This window comes from Maniola hyperantus, chromosome 17, assembly GCF_902806685.2.
Source record: "Maniola hyperantus chromosome 17, iAphHyp1.2, whole genome shotgun sequence".
Taxonomy (NCBI): Eukaryota; Metazoa; Arthropoda; class Insecta; order Lepidoptera; family Nymphalidae; genus Maniola; species Maniola hyperantus.
The window spans coordinates 13,682,587-13,706,424 of NC_048552.1; the positions used below are offsets into that span (position 1 = coordinate 13,682,587).

The following is a 23,838-nucleotide window of genomic DNA, read 5'->3' on the forward strand; positions in this document are numbered from 1 at the left end:
TATCAATACAATTGATAGAGATATTAAAGATTGAGTGACGTAACATATAAGTAGGTAGGTAGGTAATTGCTGAAACGAGGAACTTGAGATTTTTCACGTAAGTAACTTTTATTATATAAATCGTGTATAAATCCTACTAAAAAGGATTTCTGCAGTTCCAGCGGCATCTTTAAAAACAAAATAGATTTGGACGAAATCATGAGAAAAGCTACTCACGTTGATAAAAGTTTAGGTAAGTTCAGTAAAAATCTTATACTGATCCAAGCGAAGGTTTGATAAAAATGTAGGAGATCTTCCTAGAATTTGAGGAAATTTAGATATTTGCGGAGGGATCGTTTTGCTATTTGCGAAGCGTTACCCTTCGGGCGAAACTCAGGATCTGGAATTGACCGATTTCGTCGATTTCGGAAACGTACAAGGTAACCTGCGATTTCCGCGGGCCCGCCGTCATACACGGAACTCGGGTCGGGAGAAAATTGAATTTCAATGTCACGACGGTGCAGATGTAAAAATGATTCTCGTCGGGACGATCGTTGGGCGGCGCGCGCAGGGCGGGCGCCGTGCGCGCGCCGCCCGTGGCCTGCCAGTGTCCCGGGCCTGTCGCGCACGCCGCACGTACCCGGAGCCCGCCTCGTCCCAGTGACGCAGTGAGTGCTGTATGAGGGAAACGAAAAGCGCGGGCGTCGTGCCGCGCGCGAAACCGCTCGCCGCCGGCGAAAACCGCTCATTGACGCTCCAAGTTTCGTTTCAACGCCGCGGTTGACCCTGGTGTAACTCGTTAGTTCCTGGTTTCGTGGTTACGTAAGGACAGTGCTCGAGAGATTGGTCTCTGGTTAATATCTGTGTGAGTGAAGTAAAGCAAGCGCCGAGCGGCTCTCTGCGATCGGAACAGCGAAGCCTCCGCGACGGCAGAGATAACATCGCGCCGGCAAAGTTTCGCTGAGCCGATCTTACTTACTTGACAGTACGGAGGTAAGTTATTGGGATGTTATTTCCTTGTATTTATTACTGTTTTTAAGCTTTAAGTGCTTCTGTTGTAGGCTTTTAGGTCACGGCAAAAAATATCAAAGGTTTACGAAACGGAATCTACATAAATTAGTGTATTATAACTTCATAATTTTATGCGATAAAGTTTTAGCAGAAAATGTACACTTTAAACTGTGTCAAACAAAATTAAAAATAAAACTTTACGCAAAATAGTTAAAAAAATGTTTACCTTCAAATCAAATCAAATCAAATGGTTTATTCAAAGTAGCTAATAAATTACACTTTGTTAAAGTCAGTTTTCAAATCCTTCAAACACAAACAATTATTATTTACTGATTTATAGTAATCAATTAAAAACTATTTTATTTTTATTTGGATGACAAAGTTACACGGGCTCAAACATTTTCATAATCAAAATATTTTTTATTCAATTAAACTTTTATAAGTACTTTTGAATCGTCAAAATACCCCTTTAGGGGTTGAATATTCAAAAATACTTTCTTAGCGGATGCCCACGTCATAATAGCTATCCGCATGCCAAATTTCATCCCGATCCATCTAGTAGTTTGACCTGTGCGTTGATAGATCAGTCCGTCATTCGACTGAATGACGGACTGATCTATCAACAGTCAGCTTTTCCTTTTATATATTTAGATAAACCTAGACAATGATAAGATAAATTGTTATCATACGTATTTTGGGCGTACAATATCAAATAGCGCAGTAATCGCTGCAGTACGTTTGTATGGAGAGCGCACCTGCCTGCGCGCTATTGAGGAGATGCATTTCATTTCAACATTTACTCAGCCAGCGTAAAACTTTATAGCCCTCCTCCGATCTGAGCCCGCGGGAAGCTGCGCCAGTGCTCTGATAACAGCGTGAATAAAACATTACATCCAAGGAAAACCTACTCTATTTGATTAACGCCGTAATCGTTAAGGCTTTCCAAATAAAAAGATCTGTGCTGAAGGCTATCGCTAACATACCAAATCTGTACTAATACTAACTTATTCCCGCGACTTCGTCCGCGTGGACTACACACATTTCGAACCCCTATTTTACCTCCTTAGGGGTTGAATATTCAAAAATACTTTCTTAGCGGATGCCCACGTCATAATAGCTATCCGCATGCCAAATTTCATCCCAATCCATCTAGTAGTTTGAGCTGTGCGTTGATAGATCAGTCGGTCAGTCAGTCACCTTTTCCTTTTATATATTTAGATTTCGTTCAAAAAACTAAAAACAAACTAAAACACTGTACTGAAGTAAGGGATTTTGTAAACTCAATCCCTAAGGGCGTGAAATAGTAGCGGGCGTCAAATTAAATAAGCTAGTTGAATTATAAAACCGGCCAAGTGCGAGTCAGACTCGCGCACTGAAGGTTCCGTAATACAGTCGAATTTTTTCGACATTTTGCACGATAATTCAAAAACTTATGATGCATAAAAATAAATAAAAATCTGTTTTAGAATGTACAGGTGAAGCCCTTTCATATGATACCCCACTTGATATAGTCACTCACTTCGAAAGTTGAAAATACTAATTATTAGTTCATGACCAAAATTTAATTTTTTTTGTGTGATCTAACCCTAAATTCACGGTTTTCAGATTTTTCCCCAAATGTTAGCTATAAGATCTACCTACCTGCCAAATTTCATGATTCTAGGTCAACGGGAAGTACCCTGTAGGTTTCTTGACAGACAGACAGACAGACAGACAGACAGACAGACAGACAGACAGACAGACAGACAGACTGCTTTACTTTCCTTCTATTTGCGTTATAATGACAATATGTTTATAATAACAAAACTACTTATTAATAAATAATAACACGATTATAAAAAATAAATCATTTCACTCACTGGAGTATATTAATACTAACTATTAAATGATTCCAGCAATGTTTCCCGTTTGTTATTATCGCCACTAACGAAACAGTTTATATGCCAGTTAAACTATTATGACAGTGATAGGAAGTCATAATTTAAGAAATATATTCATCATCGTCATCACTATCAACCGATAGACGTCCACAGCTGGATTTAGATCTCTTGTAGGTACTTCCACACACCACGGACTTGCGCCGCCGCCATCCAGCGGCTCCCTGCGACTCGTTTGATGTCGTCTGTCCGCCTAGTGGGGGGGCACATTATGCGAAATTGCCATTCGAGCAGTTTGGGACCCCAACGTCTATCGGTTTTTCGAACGGTCCCTGCCCATTGCCACTTCAGCTTCGTAACCCACAGAGCTATGCTGGTTACTCTGGTTCTTCTGCGGATCTCCATTTCTGATTTGATCACGTAGAGAAACTGCGAGCATATAGCTCTCTCGATTGCCTACCGAGCAACTCTGAGCTTTCTTATTCGTGTTAAAAAATTGTTCTGATAAATAATAATAAAAAATAGTATGTAGTAATAAAAAATGTCTAAACACAAACACCTCTCTCTGCCTCGTTATGTTTATTGCTTATATTCATTTACTAAACAGAGATATTGTTGGGACAACAAAACAGTGCGCTTCAGGATCCAGCCACATTACATTACAATGTCCACTTAACGTGCTCTCCGAGGCATGGAGGGAACAAAAAGGAAAAATTTAGACATTCAAAGTCGGTCACCCATCCAGCTACTGACTGGAGCCACCGTTACTTAACCAGTCGTGGCAACTATCCCACGCGTCTCCAAAAACTTTTTAGACCTAGTTCAAGCCATTGAGGTACTTTATGTCAAAGATTGTGGTTTCTTTTTTCAAACTTTTGTCATAAGTTTGAGAATACTTTAACTTGAACATAACTACTTAAACACTAAGTAGAGCGTGGTCCGCTTGGCGCACTACTTACCTACATTATGACTTTCGACTTACTGTAACTTTAGTTAGAGCATAACTCCAACTTATAACGGCTGGGGAAGTTCGCTTTGGTCTTTTATTCTTGTTGCAAAAATACTACGTGGTTGCTTTCAATATTTTATTTACAAGTTTTTATCTTGTTTATTGGAGGTTGTATTTCGTTGAAAAAATTGAATTTAGTGAGCCTTAGTGATATAGTTTTGTCGAATAGCTCATTAAAATACCCGGAAATATTGTCAGAGGTCTCTTGTTAGATATTTATTTTATCTGCTTTTAAAATAAGCTTTTAAACAAAATACTGAGGAACCTCATGATTAAAACTATTTCATAAAACAAATTGTAGATATAAAAACCAGCATACTTGATATTATAAAAGAACTATATTTTAGCTTTAATTTTAACTCTTTTGTTGTTTCTATGCAGTTAGTATTATATTCACCAATATAATATAATTATTTCCTCTTTTTCTGTTCCTATGATAGCATTTTATTCCTCGAATAATGTACACTTTCGTCCAGGCTTATGCAATAATAAATCAATAAATAATTAACTGGGGCCTGTTTATTATTTGACAATGCATACCTAATAAAATAAGTTATACCTAGGTTCATAATAATAATAATGGCTACAGTTTACCTTCTTCTTGAGTTGAATTTTCAAAATCTTCCTACGTATAAACAAAAGCTTAAATTTTTAAATCCATCGGTTTGAATTGTTAGTCGATAAAATATCAGACGATCAGTTTCTGTTGTTATCAAAAATTAATATTTGTCTGTCCGCCTGTTCGTTACTCATGCATACGCCGTCATCATCCGATTGAGTTGTGGTTTTGTGCAGTTAATGTTGGGACTTGCGTGTAGGTTCCTGACATTGTGCCATCAACGAACAACAGGTGGCATGCGAGTCGCATTGCAAAGCATGCGGGGCATAGGCGGTATTATATAGAAAATATCCAATGTATGTCCGTCACTTTACCTATTCACATAGGTCCTTACAAACCATGTTATTAATGTTGTAATATCGGTTTGAAAGTTGAAACGATCTCCCTCCGTGAACAGCTCGCAAGTTCCAGGCTTATTGAATCCGAAGCGCTTTGAAAGGCCAAGAGGCGACAAAATCGCTGTTCCCCCGAATGGGATTAGCCCTTTTGAGGGCCGCGATAAACTAATATGCGCACTAGAGTGGCCCTTGAAACCCTATTAAGTATATTTTGAGTACACTAGCGACATATCTGTCGAGAAAAACTGACATAGTCGAGTTAACTCGACGATAGGAACACCAACGCCTCGAGTTGTTATTCTAAGACCAACGCCCGAACGCGCGTCAATTTCCTTAGGTAGGTATACTATGTTTTACTAATAATCTTGCATGCCTGATATTATGTAAGGTGAAACATTTCCACTGGACAATGTAATCGTCCAGTGGAAAATAACATCTCATTGTCAAAAATGTTGCCGCAAATAAAAAAATCTTGAATATACAAATATCGCGCTGCACCAATAACTGAAATGTATGAATAATTATTTAAGGCCAAACAAGAAATTAATTGGTTTAACGGATGGACTGTAAAAATGTAACAGATTGGTATACATACACACTTTTACATTTATATTCGTAATATTAATATAAAAGTAGGAACCTATTTCCCTTTAACATAAATTATTCTTAAAGAGCACAAATAATATGCGATGTTGCAATCCAAAAGAAAATGCCGGCGGTGCTAAATTACAAAAAATAATATTAATACATCAAATAGAACTCAAGTTATAAGACAAGTATAGATGATATACGTGGACGACAACATAATAATTATTATAATGAGATAAATAATAATTATTGTTAATATAATTAGTATTGTAAGATTGTCTTTAGCTGTTAGTTTGCCATTTTCATCTTCGCCAAGTAAGCATCTGGCTGCAATGTTTCATTTGATGGTAGACCACGAGGCATTCGATTATTTCGTCACGGAAAAGATGTAGACAAAAAGTTTTGAAACAAAAAGTCCCTCGTGTGGAGTGCGGTTTCAGGCTATTATACCCAAATGGGTTTCGAATAACCCTATTTAGTGGTGGAGGCTTTCTTCGACAAAGCACTCGGCGCAATATTTCCCGAAACATTTCGCATTCAGACCCTCGCCGGGTGATTTAGAAGGCGCCCAAGTATCGGCTTTTGAAGTAGAGATTGAAATAAAACTATTCGTTGCGGATTAAGCGTTTTATCGTGACGTTGAGACGCTCCACTGGAGGGCACTTCAAAGTTAGTGCGTCTCTAGAATTTCAAACGAAACCTAAAAGCGGTTACGAAAATATTGTAATAGAAAAGTTGGGAAATCGATATACAAATCTCGACATTACTATGCAGTCTCGTGTGAAAAGGGTTCTCGAAAAACCCTAAAACATATATATTATGTTAATACTTTATTAGTACCTACGCCTTATCTTCTATATAAGAGTTATGTGTGTTTTATAAGGAATATTACTTGCTTTAGGTAATGGCGAGAGAAATACATCGTGAGGAAACCTGCATGCCTGAGAATTTTTTATAATGTTCTCTTAGGTGTGTGAACTTAGTCGAAACCCTTTGAATCCGTACTCGGCCATCGTGGCGGACTATGACCTTTCTCAATCTGGGACATGTGCTCAGTGTATAGTGGACCACAGATGAGTGAATAATACCTTTTAGTTTCTGTAATCTGTGTAGTGGACTGACGCGACGGTGAGTTGATCACGATGATGATGACGTACCTAGGTCCTAGGTATATCAAAAATCTCAATTTTCTAGTCCGACCCCGGTGTAAGCTTTACGTTGTCAGTCAGTTTATCCTTTTACACGCATACTAGCTTATCCCCGCAACTTCTTCCACGTGGACTACACATATTTTAAACCACTATTTTACTCCTTCAGCGGTTGAATTTTCAAAAATCCTTGCTTAGCGGATGTTTACGTCATAATAGCTATCTGCATGCCAAACAGCCCGATCCGTCCAGAAGTTTGAGCTATGCGTTGATAGATCAGTCAGTCAGTCAGTCAGTTTCTCCTTTTATATATTATGCCTAATCGTAGATAGATACAAGTAAGTATAAAGAAAAGAAAGAAAATGTACAAATGAACTCCAAAATGTTTTCGCTTTTGTTGTGCGAGTTATGGCGCTACGAAGTAGGGTTTAGGATTCATGTTCCCTTATGGCCTTGTCGCCATATTTAACCATAACACATTGACGCGGAGGCGGCCGATCGCTCCCCGGGGCCGGGGCCGGGGGTCCGATAAGCCCCGCGCGGGGTCCTCGCTTTATGGCACGATTTAGCGCCTTGCGATAAACATGCTTGTTACTGCTCCGGCCTGTATCTGCTGCTGGTTTGTTGATAACAGACGAATAGTTACACCGTTACTAAGATAACAGACGAATAGTTTTTTTTTTTTTTTTTTTTTAAAAGAATATTAGCCATGTTAAATGACTAATATTCCCCTTTCCTCTCCAACTAAGCGTCAGGCTTGTGCTAGGAGTAGGTACGACAATAGTGCAACGGGCGGGGTTTGAACCGTCGACCTTTCGGTTTTCAGTCCACTCCTTTACCGGTTGAGCTATTGAGGCTCGAGTTACACCGTTACTAAGATAACAGACGAATAGTTACACCGTTACTAAACTGTTGTTTCCTTTTTACACGAATGTCCAAAAAAAATGCGTGTTACATCATCATCATCAACCGATACACGTCCACTGCTGGACATAATTAAGTCTTTGGAAGGAACTTCCACACGCCACGATCTTGCGCCGCCACCATCCAGCGGCTCCCTGCTACTCATCTGATTGCGTCGTCCACCTAGTGGGGGCTCAGTAATTTGAGCTGTGCGTTCATAGATCAGTCAGTCAGTCAGTCAGTCAGCTTTTCGGTTATACATTTAGATTTTCTAAATACACACAATTACACCTTTTGTTTCTTCAATTTAAATTTTAACAAAATAATAAAAGTGCTGTTTTCCTACAGAACCCTAAATATAGCCTCAGGTACTAAAAAACGTTCAAAATATACGTTATAAATATAGCGTTTACGTTATGTAAGTAAAGTAACAAACAGTTTTATATCGCAAAAAGGAGAATGGCAACAAGCAAGTGACGCCAGAAGGCTTATCGGCTCCCGAGGGGGCGCCGCGATCGTCGAACTACAGTTTGGAGCGAAGCGGCTGTAACTTGCTGCTATTGCCCAAACTTGCTAGATGAAAATACGCACTAAATAAATATTTGGGAGGAAAAAAAATTCTCAAACTTTTACTCTGTGCCTACTCTCAGAGAAAACCAAAAAAGCTTGTTTCACATTATTGTAAATGGAGCCAAACACAGCGGGTGTTAAATAATGAATATTTAATTAAAAAAAATTATATCTGGTGTCACTTGAGATGATGAAATGTGTATAGAAAGGTATAGTATAGGCATTTAGAAATTATTATGGAATAAAGAAACTCACATAAACTCAAACTCAAACTCAAATTATTTATTCAGAATTGGTAAAATTTACGCTTCCTGATTGTCAAAATTTTTTATTTGTATGATGATAATATGATATAGTGGTGATATTAATACGTACTTAAAGCTAACTACATAAGTACATGAACTCTAAAAACATTACACTCCCTTTTGTTGTACAGTCGTCTAAAAAGGAGTTTTTTGAAAGAGTTTCTCTTGCTTAAATGTCCTCAAGAAAATACCTTTTTGCCGTACACAACAAAGTGAAGATCACGATGACATCTCAGAATGGCGGCATCCGTCCGCGCCAGATCATACTCGTTAAGATCTGATTGTCATCGTAGCGACGGGAGACGGGAGACGAGGGCGACTCGCTGTTTTATCGACGGACGGAACAACGATAGAATTTCTAACGACGCTTGCGATGACCTGCAATAAACGGAGCTCGGAAAATGCTAACAATCCAGGCAATGTATTTAAAACGAAAAAAATCTATTATTTTTACAGACGGTGATAGCCTACAGAGGTCCGGGGTTAGATTCTTGAGTTGGTACACCTGTACATAGTCGAGATCCCACAGATATGTACTAAGCGATTTGCTTCTTCGTTTCTTACTATTCTGACCGTTACGATATAGAATTCTTCGTTCCTAATTGTTCTGACCATTAGAATATAGAATGCCCTGCCGGCATCAGTTTTCCCCTCCACTTTTAATTTAGGTAACCTCTAAGTCAAGAGTGAATAGGCATCTTCCAGGCAAGCTCGCTTCTATCTTAGACTGCATTATCACTTAACACCAGGTGAGTTTGCAGTAAAGTTTAACTTTTTTATCAAATAAAACAAACTAGTAAAGATTTTGCAAAAATATAAAAAACTTAAATACTTAAGTGGAAAAATTCAGTAGAAAGAAATATATTATTCGTAGAGTGCAAATTTTTATCTGAAAATTCGCTTCGTATAAATGAATTGAGATCAAAGTACTGGTAGGTGCCAAAATGTAATCAAATTTTTTCGAACGTACTCGTTTCTATAAAAACTTATACAAATTATAGATACAGTGATAGTAGGTAAGAGGGCGTTCACAAATTACAATTTATCATTTTAAAAAACCTCACTCGTCCGTAGACCAAAATATCGCGGGCATCATCTATTTTGTACATAATATAGGCACAATATAGGCACAATATAGGCACAATATAGGCAAATACATAAAATGTGTACCTATATCGTTGGACATAGGCTACCTGTTGTCCTGAAAAATCAAAAAGTTCTTACGGGATTTTCAAAAACCTCAATTCACGCGGACGAAGTCATCATCTAGTACAACATATGAAGCGTGCCGCGTCCATGATGAGCAGGCTGTTGAGGAGTACCAACACTCTCCTCAGCGCATTGTCCATGAAACTGGACAGTCCTCTCTGGAGGTGCTGGAGTGGTGCGCAAAGAGACTCCCTCGGGCATTGTAGATAGGATTCATTTTAATTTTTGTAGAATTACTTGTTAAGTTAAGTTTAAGCTAGTAAGTAGGTACTAACATAGGTTAAGTAATTGTTTTCTGTACTAACACACAATTATGGGTGTACTTAATTATGCCTGAAATAAAAGTTTATTTATTTATTATTTATTTTTATTAAAATTATTGCAAAATTCAGTAGTACTTATTAAAGCCACTCTACCTCAAAATCCTCGTTCTCCAACCATAAAATTAGCATAAGTGTAATTAGATAATGATTGGAGGACCACTTATCATCACGATGCTCCTCCCGCCCGCCGCCGCCGGCCCTCGGGAGCCCCCAATTATTTAGTCTTTACATAAATAAATAGCTTTTAACAACTCATATTTAAGCTTTATATTAGTAACAGATAGGACAAAGTGAAAAAGTCAGAAAATATACATTTTTTCTATATTACTTTTCAATTTCAACTGCAAAGTTAAATACAAGATTGCCTAACTGAAGTATAATGGTATTGAAAATATGTACCTAGTCGGAAGCGGGCTGACGCTAGTAAAATATTATAGAACTAGCCGAATCTGGGATAAGACTCCGAACTTCCTCATTGAAGGCAAGTTTATATTGCGTCGCTACCTGAGAGATGCTATGAATTGAATAGCCGCTCTGCCGTCGCGTCTAGGTGAATCTCTTGGTTCGTGAATTATTCAGATGGCGTTACCGTTTCGTCGTCAATAGCGAATTTGTCCGTTTAAATAGTTGCCAATTCTGTGTTAGTTTACCAAATTGGGTCAGAAAATTAAATTGTCGCAGACAAACGGGTCGCGGCGCGAGGGGGGGGGGTGCGGGAGGAGAAGGGGGGGGGGGCGTTCGAGAATAAGCTAACATGAAATAGGTTCGGGCGCTGAGCAAATATTGCATTAATTTGTAAGTAATGCAAATAACTGCTGAATTGGTTTGTTGCTGAGCTGACAATGTTTATTGTTAGGTATAGTCAAGTAAAGTAGTTAAGTCTCATAACTAACTTCTCTTAGTTAACTCCTCTCAGAATGGGAAAGGTCCTAGTCTACCACGCTGGCCAAGTGTGGATAGGCAGACTTCACACACCTTTGAGAACATTATGGAGATCTCTCATGTATGCAGATTTTTTCACAATGTTTTTCTTCACTGTTAAAGCAAGTGATATTTAAATTTCTTACAATGTACATAACTCCGAAAAGTTAAAGTTGCGTGTCTAGTATCGAACCCCCAACCTTCCGAATATAAGCCGGACTTCTTTCCGTATGTAATCACTAGGCTGTCACGGCTAAATGCTATCTATATTATAGCTAAAAGCTCTGTACATTATAGCTAAAAGCTCTCTTTATGACAGCTAAAAGCTCTCTACATCATAGCTAAAAAGGGTCAGTCTTGAACACTAGTATTTTGAGCAAAATCGCACCCCGACAAACGAGATGTGTGACCTGAACCTCACGCGAAGACGTACCTGCGGGCTCAAGCGCGTAATGTTACAACTCGACGTATAAAGGCTGTATAACACATTACAGAGTTATATAACAAAGATGAAAAACTGTCTACAGAGCTCCCTCTACCGGGAACATGTTAAAGCTCCACGGATTAATGATCCCATGTTTACATGCGAGTGAGGAAAACAGGATGAAAAGGAAAAAGGGTACTTTATTATGTTTTCCCGCCTTCTTACGGCCACGGCTTTTCTCTGCATAAGCAAATTCAAATCACATGAACTTAATTCTTTTAAATCGTTCTTAAAATATATTTCTCATTGCCAATCAATGGCTGAAAATGGGTGAGCTTGTATAAGTTGTATAGCGAAAGGAAAACTGTCACCTAGTGCTTGATATCAGTACCCATATTATAAATGCGAAAGTGTGTTTCTTTGTTGGTTTATTGGTTTGTCCTTCAATCACGTCGCAACAGAGCAACAGATCGACGTGATTTTTTGCATGGATATAATTAAAGATTTGGAGAGTGACATAGGCTACTTTTTATCCCGGAAAATCAAAAAGTTCCCACGGGGTTTTTTAAAACCTAAATCCACGCGGACGAAGTCGCGCGCATCCTCTGTTTTGTATATAGGATGAAAACTATGAAAGTAATGATCCGAATATGAAAATTCTTTCACCGATCCTAGGTAGCTACACGATCCCCGAGTCACGAGTGACGCTATAAGTTACGTCATGACGTGAACGAAGTCACGGCCAAAAGCTAATACGAACATAATTGTTACTATGAAACGACGCGATCTAATAAACGCAAGCAAAAATAAATTAATGATGTGAGAAATTTTATACTTTATCCGGTTCTTATAACACAAGTTTCCTACTGCACTTTGGGAACTACAGAGTTCACTTTGACTTTGCTCAAAATTAAAATACTTAGGTACCTACTATTAAATTCGTAGTTAGGTTCGATGAAGGAAACATCGTGCGGAAACCTGCATGCCTCAGAGTTCTCCATAAAGTTCTTAAAGGTGTGTAAAGTCTGCCAATCCGCATTTGGCCAGCGTGGTGGACTATGGCCAAACCCTTTTCAGACTGAGAGGAGACACGTGCTCTGTAGTGAGCCGGCTAGGGGTTGGTCATGATGATGATGTTTATGTTGGCGCAGACTCGGCGCCGCTAACGCGACAAAGCCGTGGCCCTGGAGTATTCGCAAAAAAACGCGGTTAATCGGAAACATGTTTGAAATCAGTTAAAGCAAGCCCTTCCTTGAGCGCGCCATTATCTGCGGCGTTCGCGGGGTCGGACGCGTTGCGAACCCACATGTGGCGACAGGGAAATTACAATCTATGCGAATTTATATTGTTTACGCGTAGGACGATTTTAGTAGTACTTCCCAATATATTCTCGTTTTTAAGGATCCGTAGGTACCTCAAAAAGAAAAAAGGAATCCTTATAGGATCACTTCGTTGTTTGTCTGTCTGCCTGTCTAACTGTCTGTCTATCTGCCTGTCGTGTCTGTCAAGAAACCTACAGGGCACTCTTCTCGTTGACCTAGAATCATCTGGCAGGTAGGTAAGTCTTATAGCCAACGTCAAGGGAAAAATCCGAAAACCAGGAATTTGTGGTAACATCACAAAAAAATTAACTAGGTATGTTCATTAAAAAAAAAAAGTATTTTCACCTTTCAAAGAAAGATTACCATACAGATTTTTAATTATTTTTATAAATAATAGTTTTGGATTTATTGTGCAAAATATCGAAAAAATACGACTGTAGGTCGAAACCCTCGGTGCGCGAGTCTGACTCGCACTTGGTCCGTTTTTTGTAGTATTGAAGTACAGAATACGTAGTAGTAGCAAGGTAGTACCTTAGTAAAGTAAACCGACACTTAACTGAAAGCTTCAAAATATGGAGGCCCTTTACCAACGTACACCAGTCGTGGACTACCGTAACATAAGATAAGCAAACACGGATTGTAGGATGGCAACTGACAGCTAAAACTGCTGGAAATAGGAAATTATATTTAGAAAGTTCTGTTGGGGTGCAGCGGCGGCGCACTAAGAATACATTTTTTGAAAATCAACCCTAATGAAGTGCAACACTGCGTAAACGAAAACTCGAATAAAAATAAGTCTTTTAAAATATCTTTAGAACTGTCGATAAATATGGGGAGTGTCCTAGGAGTTGTCTGACCTCATTCCGCCCTCCTTTTTCTACAACCGCACCACACGCCACCGTAAGTGATTTCACCCTTACCACCGGGGTGCCTGGTGCACTTCGACCGCCCGTTGTGCCAGATCTGCACGCACATGCGAACTGTGGTACCAACTCGCTTCGGCGGTGTTCCCATCAGATTTCAACATGAGGTTATTCTGGTGCTGCAAATATTCACAGGCGGCGGTAACCACTTAACATCGGTCACCTGAACCGACCTTCTCATTTAATCTCTATTTTTATTTTATAAAAACAGTTTACCTTTAAACATTATTAACCAAAATAAATGTATGCCGTAAAAATCTATTAGGTACAGGCAAAGAACACAAAATAAAATAAACTTGTAGCTACATCATATTGCCCACTAATTGTATTCTCCTGTAGCCTGTAGGTAACCTATGAAGGCCAAAAGAAAATGTAGGTTATACCGTTATCAATCACCAGCAAAGAACACAAAGAGCAGTATTGTCATGTTTCTGTTGAAACATTACTGACGCACTAAAATCATTAACCTGAAACTCGAACAAATACTGAAACTAAACCATAAAGCGCTCCACAAAAACTTATTTACCCATTTAATAGGTTTGTAGAGCTTTCAGCAATCGCCAATAAAAGGTGGTTGAGGTCAAAACAGACGTTATTATGTGTGTTCAATGACTAACTCGATGTGTATCTACAGATTACAGAAACGCCGCCATGATGAATGGTTGCGATATTGAATATGAAACTCGCTATACAAACATTACACGGTTAAAGGCCAAAACACACACACTTTTCTCAGCATGATAAATCAGTCAGTTAGTCAGTCAATCGCCTCAATCGCGTCAATTTTCTTTTATATATTTAGAATAGTTATGTCCACGACTTTATCCGTGTGGACTATGCAAATTTTCAATCCCCTATTCAACCCCTTTAGGGGTTGAATCTTCAAAAATCCTTTATTAGTGGACGTCTACGTCATAATAGCTATTTGCATGCAAATAATTTTAGCTCGATCAGTCCAGTAGTTTGAGCTGTGCGTTGATAGATCAGTCAGTCAGTCAGTCACCTTTTCCTTTTATATATTTAGATTCTAGATTTCTACTTTGTATAATCCATACTTAATATTATAAATGCGAAAGTGTGTCTGTCTGTCTGCTAGCCTTTCACGGCCCAACCGTTCAACCCATTTTGACGAAATTTGGTACAGAGATAACTTGTATCCCGGGGAAGTACATAGGCTTTTAAAAAACCGAAATCCACGCGGACGAAGTCGCGGGCATGCTCTAGTATATAATGAAAACAAAGTAGGTAAACGTAAGGTAGTGTCTGAGTTGGATCGCGAGTGTCGTAGCAGAGCTCATCAACAACGTCACCACCATTAACGAGGGGCCATTAAACAAAACTTTCCTTCGTTTTGATCGATTACACTCATCGTCGGAGGTCACTCAAGGTACTCGTTGCAGCAATGAAACTTCCGCTAGATACAGTTATGGGCTTTAAAAACACTTTATTTGTAAATCCTCACCCATATTATTATAAATACAAACATGTGCTTGTTTGTCGGTTTGTGCATCAATCACGCCACAACAAAGCAGCGGATTGACATTTTTTTTTAAATCTTTTATTAACAGGCTTTTACATTTATGTAAGCGGATTGACATGATTGCATAATATTATAAGACCTGGAGAACGCACGTACTCAAAACATAGAGGTGTGTGCCCGGGATCGAACCCCAAGCCCTCCGAACAGGAGGCCGATGTCTTAACCACTAGGCTATCATCGGTTATTCACTGATTCTCTTATTTACTTATTATTACTTAACTATTATTCTAAAACGTCATTAACCACGACATTTTACTCTACGTTACTTGACTAAAAGCTCAAAAATATTGTAACACCACTTCACGTATATTTTTTGCAATAAAAAATTATGAATTATGAATTAAGCTTATAGAGAAAGATGCATTTAAATCATTTTTCCTTTACACGTGTCTTAAGTTTGGTTCCTAACAGCGTAGCGGCTATAAAACGTTTCCATGCCTAAAGCTAAAGTGTGTCAGTGCCGTTAGTGTGTCAATAGGATGCATTGGCGGCCATGTTGCTTCTCAAACCGCTCGTCTTAGTTCATGCCGAGAGCGTCTCGGCCGCCAAGTGAGCCGACGTCGACTTCAGCACCTACTTCATATTAACCGACTTCATAAAAACAAGGAGCTTTTTGACATGACAGTACGTATTTAGTACGTTTGCGTTTTGGCTAAGTTAGGGCGTTTGTGCACTCATCCGTGAAACCATGGATTTTGTAAAAATACAAATCGAATGAGTAGGTATATTTCGTATCACGGGTGCGAACCGAATACGGATGAGTGCATAAACGCCCTTACTCCATATTTCCGTCAAAACACAGCTGGTTTTGTAAACAGTAGGTACATGCTTAAAAAATGTTTGTAAGAAATGTAACAAATAAGTAAACTGAAACATATAATAAGTCAATGTTTTAAACCTCTGCAATTGAAAGAGTATGCTAAAAATTTGAGTAAGTAGGTCCTAGGTACTAACTCACTCTGGTTTTCACAAGTTTTGACGGTCAAATATGATACAAGATGACCAAAAATCGTAAAAGCTAAAAAAACTCGTCAAGACAAAAAAAAATTATATGATACCAACTAAATTCTAATTATCTGTGCAAACGTCTCTAATTATTTGTGCAAACGTCTCTAATTATCTGTGCAAACGTCTCTAATTTTCCTTATTATTATCATGCCTATCTAAATACTTTCGCTGCAGACTACTTTTTAATTTAACTGCGATTTTAAATATTACTAAATCCATTTTCAATTAAAATTTCTTAAAATTTCTTTCTCTGCAATTTAGTTTTTACTATCTAGTTAAACGGTAGGTATGTACCTATGTAGTGTATTGAATGTCCATACTCTACATAAATACACAGTTTAAAGTAATTAAACCATTTATTAAAATAGTTTTGCAGCTATATTATATTGAATAGAATCATGCAACAGCACAAAAGGCATAAGCTGTATAAATGCTCTCACGATGATGGCGGGCGTCCAGGATGCAGCGCGCAGTGTTGCAGCGCGCACGGAGCTAACGGTGGGATCACACTTTAATTATTAATGGATTACTTCTGCCTGTGGTGTTTGCTTTCATATTTTTTATGTTTCTAACATTTTGCTCATTTAGTTCTTCTCCTGCTAATTGATCAATTAATAAAGCTCGTATTTTATTGCAGTTATACCTATCAATAATCTACTAATAAATAAACCTACACACAAATTGCCTAACACCTTAGCCTGAGCTTAAAATCAATGGGTCTAGAAACTTGGCATGTAGATAGATTTTCTCTGTAACGTTATCACTTTAAGAAATAATATTTTCTATCAATAGATAGTCAACTTGCAATAATTAATATCACTATACTCATGTTATAAATGCGAAAGTTTGTTTATTTGTCTTGTTTTCTTTGGTTTATCCTTTAATCACGCCGCAACTGAGCAACGGATCAATAAGATTTTTCGTTTGGTTACATTTGAGGACTTGTACACTGTTTACGCAAATGAAGTTGAATCTACGCAAATGAACGCAATCGCGGGCATCAGCTAGTTCATTTATATATCTAAGTACTAGGAGATACTCGCGACTTCGTCCGCGTGGATTTAGGTTTATTAAAGTTGTCTTGGTCACTCTCCAGGTCCTCAAACATACTTATGCAACAATCACGTAATTGAGCTCTGTTTCAGCGTGATTGAAGGACAAACCAACATTTATAATAGGTATTAGTAGGGATTATTTAGGTTTGAGTTCTATAGTATTGTCTGTAGTGAAAAGATCTCATCGTTAGTACAGTACGCGGCCGAAAGTGATGAACATCGGGACATCGGCTTTTAGAATGACATTTCATATTTGTAGAACGTTGTCTATGTCACTCACCTCATACCCATAATGACGCTTTGTCGGTCTCAATGACCGAGACAGTACTCTAAAAATCTCCTGTCTCCTTCTAAAGATCATCACTTTTGGCCGTGTACTGTACTACGACATTGTTACTTATTCAACTTTTTCTTACAAGATTTCATGTAAAATAGACATTTGGCAAGAATACATTTCTGAAACGGAACCATACATTGATGAAGCAGATTATATCTGATCCGCTGATCCGATAGAGGAACATTACTTGAAAATATATGTCTGTCATTGAATTTGGATTGATGTTCTAAATTGAGGACGTTACAGTAGGTATTGTATAGTATAATAGATTTAGATAATGTGCCAACATTCACAGAGGCTCTGATAGTCCGTTACCAGGTCACCTACTCAAGACAGGTTGGCCTTATTGTGACTCTTTTGTTGTTTATGATAAGCACTTCTTTGGATTTGCACTTGATTGATAGACACTATAATTGATGGAGAAATAAATCTTGATATTTTTGATCAAAGACTTGTCAAACTACAGGTACAGGTACCAGATTAGATAGCAGCATCCAAACGAACTCAGGGAATTTTAAAAATCTGACCTTATTCCTTATCTACATTGTTTAGGGAACGTCTGTGCAAAATTTCAGCCTTCCTAGGTCAAAGGGGTTTTGCTGGAAGTTGATGAGTCAGTGAATCAGTCAGTCAGTTAGTGAGTGAGTCAGAACTTTGCTTTTTATTGCAGGATATAATAAAGGAGAAACTGACATTAGGTATATCAACGACACCACGATCTCATTAGAATAAAATATCCCGGGAGATAAATTTAATCACCATTTATAAAATTGTAGACACGTATTTTCTTAAAGTTCTGAGGCGTCAACCTAGGTATATACCTACGTTACACTCCAAATGATTTCATATTCAGAAAAGTGGAGACTAACCTAAAATTAAGTAGAGTGGATGCCTCGCCAGGAACACATTAGATTTTAGATCCTAATATTAAAGTCGTAAAGTTGAATTTCTCTCGGATAAAGATATCGATCGAGGTTTAGCTCAGATATTAGTTTAAAGTTACCTTGATATTATTTTACCTTTCAGGGGCTGTTTTTGACGGCTCCGAGTTCATATAAAAATTAGTAATGTAGCGCCTCACAAACTTTCTAGTAACTTAAAGCTTGCGACGGGTATAATAATGGGTCATGAAACCTCCTTCGATCCTTAAAAACGGTAAAAGGTTTACAACATTTCCGAGACATGATCGCTAACTTTGGGCCTCATTTCTTATGAGGCCCAAAGTTGCTTGTTGTCGCTTGGAGTTTCTCTACGTGATCAAATCAGAAATGAGGAGATGAGTGGGAGAACCAGAGTAACCGACATAGCTCAACGGGTTGCGAAATTGAAGTGGCAATGGGCAGGACACGTAGTTTGAATACAGACGACATCAAGCGAGTCGCAGGGAGCCGCTGGTTTGAGGCATGTGGAAGTCCCTAAAAGAGACCTATGTCAGGAGTGGATGTCTATCAGTTGGTAATGATGATGAAGTTATCTTTCAATAAAGATGATTCTCACATTAACAGTTTGAAAGTAGACGAGCAGGCAATCCTCGGAGGATTACCCGACAGTCGACACGTCACACGGCACTGAGGAGGAGGAAGTGTGCTCTTTGTTATGAGATGTGTGCCGACTGCCGACTGCTGAGTGGTGGAGAGTTGGGGAGGAGTTGTTGTAGCTTCCCCTAACTCATAATACTGCGGGGTGTGATGTCGCTGTTTGTTGTTGTAATACATAGTAATTTGAGACATTGAGTTATTTAAAAAGCCCAGATTCTTGCCGTCAATGTTTATTTTTCAACTAGGGGCTTTCGGAGTTATGTGCGTTCTGAGCAATTAAATATTATAACTTGATTAAATGGTGAAGAAAAACATTGCGAGGAAACCTACAATCTACATGCCTGAAAGTTCTCTATAATTTACTAAAAAGCGTGTGAATCCAATCCGCACCTGGCTAGTAGCGCGGTGGACTCTGGCCTAACCTTTCTCACTCTGAGAGGAGACCCGTGCTCTGTAGTGAGTCAGCGATGAGTTAATGATGATGATTATGTTCAAATAACAGAATGATATTTTAAGTAGAATTTAAAAATGAATTTTAGACCTGGACTTTATATTTCAAATATTTTCATTTAAAACTGTAAATTAAAAAGCTGTGAAAGGTAGGGAAATTACAAAGTCACTAGCATTTTAAACGTATTTAATATTTTAAGTCTAAAAAAAATTGTATTGATAAAAAAGGTTACTTTTCTAGCCATCTGTAAGTTACTAACGAACAAAAGCCGTCTTTTAGATCGAAACTTCTTTTATTTTAGATCTCAAGTGACTAAAGCAGATAAGAAAGGTTCAAGATGTGAAGTTTATAAAGATATTTCAGGATTGCTTTTGGTGCCAAGCAATTTTGTATTAACTGTAGTCTGTACCCTTCTCAACCTTTACATCAACTCTTTGATGTTTTAGAAAAGGCATCTATCTAGTGCTCATCTTTGTGCTCAATTACCGACAAGGTCTTGTTACCCTGAAGGATTATAATTTAACGCCAAAACTAAGACTTTTCATGTAATTAATGTGTAAGAGATAGCGCGCACCACGGTAAATTTCCGTGCGTTTTTTTCCGTAAAATCTGTGAACTATATAGAACTAGTTACAAAGATGCGCACTGCGGAATTAATACCACACCGGATTATGATAGATTTAAATTCAAATTTAGGGATTTTAAAACGCAACTCACCGCAGCGTGGTGCGCGCCAGCTCTAATGGTCAAGTTTTGATGATAAATGTATAAGCGTTGATAGCTTATTGGTTAATAGCTATGCTACAGCTAGAGCTAGCTATTCGGCAGAGCAAGGGTCCCCGCGCACGCAGCTCTAACTTTTCGGAGTGATATGCATTGTATTTGTTGCATCTATAATATCGTTTTATTCACTAGCTCCTCATATTAGCTGCACAGTGGACAGTTCGATAGTGTCCGTCCAGATTAGCTGCCGTGGCCGAAATTTTATGTGCGACTTTTGTCCGACACGGACACATAAGCTTATGCTCGCGATTTCGTCCGCGTAAACTATACAAATTTTAAACCCCTATTTTACTCCCTTAGGAATCTAATTTTCAAAAATCCTATCTTAGCGGACGCCGACGTCATAACAGCTATCTGCCTGCCGAATTGCCCGACCCGTCCAGCAGTTTGAGGTGTTCGTTGATAGATCAGTCAGTCAGTCAGTCCTTCCCTTTATATACCTACACAGATTCGCAAATATACCTATTTACTTCATCGTTCTCAGTTCTCCATTATAGTGAGTAATCATTAATCATTACATTATCCCTCGTCAAAACGACGCGCATTCGTCGCAGGCAACACGCTCGCAATTCGTCCGCCCGTTCGTCCGTCGTCCGTCGTCCGTCGTCCGTCGCCCACTAATGCTCACCTATCCTTATTAATGCCGCTGTAAATCTGGCTCGTTTTGACCCACATACATAGCCGTTTATCTCCCTCAGCTAAATTCCAACTAGCCGTCATTCGTCAGGCCATACTTAATAGTTCACTAGTTCGAACTATATTATAGTGTGTCTGTATGGTTCGAACCGAGGATTTGTAATTCGGCACACACAGCCGACGATCAGCTCAATAATAATTTAGAACAATACAATCACTCAAGATTATCACGGCTTAATTTTTTTGTACAAAAAGCGTTTTAAGATAAATATAGACAGTCAGCAAAATTTGTGTAATTATTGTAAGCGTGAAATTCAGGTAACTCGGCGTCTCAGAAGGTATTTCTTTTTCATAATATTTCTGCTGACTAATACTTCAATAGAATTTAGAATCCAGAATTTGGGAGTGGCTTCAGAAATGAAACGGGTTCGACAGATATTAAAACTGCCGCTCCAATATTATATGAGATATTTTATAGGCACTAAAATAGAAACGATCGTGGGATTATGAATTTAATCAGCGGGGATTGGGGCGCAAGTATACCTAACTTTACCTAACATTATAATACAATTAAGGAGGTGTAAAACGATAAAAAATATGCTCGTACTTGCTTAATAGCTCATAAATTATCCTAATATCTTTTTCATAACTCTTCAGCGTTATCTTAGTTTAATTAGTAGGCAATGGCGTCGATTCTGATGTTTTTCTCTCCCTAAACTTATTTTAGAGTAGGTATGCATCTTTAGAGTAATAAAATGAATTTTACATGAAAGACTCTAAAATGTTTTGCTACTCTACTTTAAAACCATATGCCTTCCAAGTTAGCCCGCTTCTATTGTAGACTGCGTCATCACTTATCACATATGCCTTCCAAGTTAGCCCGCTTCTATTGTAGACTGCATCATCACTTATCACATATGCCTTCCAAGTTAGCCCGCTTCTATTGTAGACTGCATCATCACTTATCACATATGCCTTCCAAGTTAGCCCGCTTCTATTGTAGACTGCGTCATCACTTATCACATATGCCTTCCAAGTTAGCCCGCTTCTATTGTAGACTGCATCATCACTTATCACATATGCCTTCCAAGTTAGCCCGCTTCTATTGTAGACTGCATCATCACTTATCACATATGCCTTCCAAGTTAGCCCGCTTCTATTGTAGACTGCATCATCACTTATCACATATGCCTTCCAAGTTAGTCCGCTTCTATTGTAGACTGCATCATCACTTATCACATATGCCTTCCAAGTTAGCCCGCTTCTATTGTAGACTGCATCATCACTTATCACATATGCCTTCCAAGTTAGCCCGCTTCTATTGTAGACTGCATCATCACTTATCACATATGCCTTCCAAGTTAGCCCGCTTCTATTGTAGACTGCATCATCACTTATCACATATGCCTTCCAAGTTAGCCCGCTTCTATTGTAGACTGCATCATCACTTATCACATATGCCTTCCAAGTTAGCCCGCTTCTATTGTAGACTGCATCATCACTTATCACATATGCCTTCCAAGTTAGCCCGCTTCTATTGTAGACTGCATCATCACTTATCACATATGCCTTCCAAGTTAGTCCGCTTCTATTGTAGACTGCATCATCACTTATCACATATGCCTTCCAAGTTAGCCCGCTTCTATTGTAGACTGCATCATCACTTATCACATATGCCTTCCAAGTTAGCCCGCTTCTATTGTAGACTGCATCATCACTTATCACATATGCCTTCCAAGTTAGCCCGCTTCTATTGTAGACTGCATCATCACTTATCACATATGCCTTCCAAGTTAGCGCGCTTCTATTGTAGACTGCATCATCACTTATCACATATGCCTTCCAAGTTAGCCCGCTTCTATTGTAGACTGCATCATCACTTATCACATATGCCTTCCAAGTTAGTCCGCTTCTATTGTAGACTGCATCATCACTTATCACATATGCCTTCCAAGTTAGCCCGCTTCTATTGTAGACTGCATCATCACTTATCACAATATAGGGTTATTGCAATTTGCAAATATTAATATGTTTGCAAACCCCTAATATTTTGGTACATTTTGTTGTATTTTTGTTATACTTACTTACCTCTAATATTTAGGGGTTAGTATAACAACAAAAATATTGACTAGGCATATTTTTTTTTTTCAAAAAGTCGATTTCGAATACGAAAAGAAATATTGTAAATATGTATAATGTTAGTGTGCATGATAATAAGCTATCACAATAATATGCGCCGTTTGGGAATCTGATATCGGAAAGTTGGCGCTTGGCCAGTATAATATTATTTTCTTTGTTTGTTTCCTACTGCAGACGATTCAAATCATCTTTATTTACTATCTAGGTATTATTGATTTCGCAGCGAGTGTCGTCGGTTGAGTTCAAGCTGCAGCTGATTTGACTACAGTTTGAGCTGGATAAGCGAGAATACCTATTTTAACAGTAAGGATTTTCCACAAGTTTTCGTCTCAGTCAGACAGTTATCCATGAATACAACATTATACCTATATTTTCAGAATGTACACTTTTGACTTGGTTCCGATTCTCAAGTTTATTTTATTAAAATCGAATAAGTAGCTTTGTGATTGCAAAAGAAGCAATGAGCCATTGTCACTTCACTTTTTAACTATGTTGGTTACTCAGGTTATTCTACGGATCTCCTCATTTCTAATTTGATCACATAGAGAGACTCCAAGCAATTATAGCTCTCTCAATCGCACGTTGAGTGACTCTGAGCTTAACGAATCAGTAATTTGGTAAATTGAAGGGAAGCAATGAACTCATAAACACATAACTGCTAAACTCTATACCCTTCTTTCAGTCGGTAAAAATAAAAATAAACCATCACTATTGTATTTAGATTGTGGCAAAGCAAATGCTTGACAATTGTCGATCCGCCATTTACTTGACAAAGAATGAGAAGCAGAGTTTAACAGTCCATTAGACGCCGCAATAAAAAAGCAGTTTCCGCTCTTCTTACTGCTCACCGACCATTTTTGATGTGTATTTCGCGTAGCAACG

General features: G+C 38.4%; 1 protein-coding gene across 3 annotated transcripts in view; it reads left to right on the plus strand.

The window, feature by feature from the left end:
* The first annotated feature begins 598 nt into the window (after positions 1–598).
* The window catches only part of LOC117990293 (neurotrimin-like), a 118,262-nt gene continuing 95,022 nt past the window's right edge, over positions 599–23,838 (plus strand). For all 3 annotated transcript variants that reach the window (XM_034977755.2, XM_069504053.1, XM_069504054.1), the window contains exon 1: positions 599–972. The gene's annotated coding sequence lies outside the window, so the exon portion shown is untranslated. The remainder of the gene's footprint in view (positions 973–23,838) is intronic.